The sequence below is a fragment of the Rhagoletis zephyria genome, unplaced genomic scaffold (assembly GCF_001687245.7).
Source record: "Rhagoletis zephyria isolate East Lansing unplaced genomic scaffold, Rhagoletis_zephyria_1.1 Rzeph_scaffold_00730, whole genome shotgun sequence".
NCBI lineage: Eukaryota > Metazoa > Arthropoda > Insecta > Diptera > Tephritidae > Rhagoletis > Rhagoletis zephyria.
This window is the reverse complement of record NW_016157814.1, coordinates 25,245-25,929: the sequence shown is the minus strand read 5'-3', so window position 1 is coordinate 25,929 and position 685 is coordinate 25,245.

The following is a 685-nucleotide window of genomic DNA, read 5'->3' as shown; positions in this document are numbered from 1 at the left end:
CTTTTACACAATATGTTAGTATTTGGCCGAGCTTCTCCTCCGCTTAAGCGCCGATCCATTATTATTATTACATGACGTAGAGATTGAGGTGTTGACTTAAAACACCGAGACAGCGTGTTCAGTGTCTGTTCATTAACCCCAATTTATATCGGCAAGAATTGATAATCACATTGGCGCGTATTCACAGTCATATTTAGTACTTTCGAAACTATTCTAAGTCACAACTAAAGCTATTCATAGTCGCCTTAGTTGCGACTTTTCTGGCTAAGTACCAACTTAAAATTTAGTTTCGGCTGCAGCTGCAACTTAGTCGTAACTAGGAAGAAGTATTTTATCAAATTAAGGGAAAACAGACGAAATATGTTAAAATTAAGTTGGTAGAGGGTGATTTTGATAATATTGAATAATCTCCAATTAAAATTTACAAAGATCGATCCATTTTAATCGGAAGATGAAATTAAATGCGTATTACAATTCGAATAAAGCTACATCACAATTTTATAATTGGAATAATTTAGATAAATTCTCAAATAATAAGTCAGTTTCACGCTAGTTCTTTTAAAGTAAATTTGTGCATAACATTTAGATATCTACTATTTGTATGTTTCACAGCATGCTTTCGATAAACATCGACTTCACATCACTGCGATTGTTCTGGCTATTTCACTCAATTAACAAGAAAATT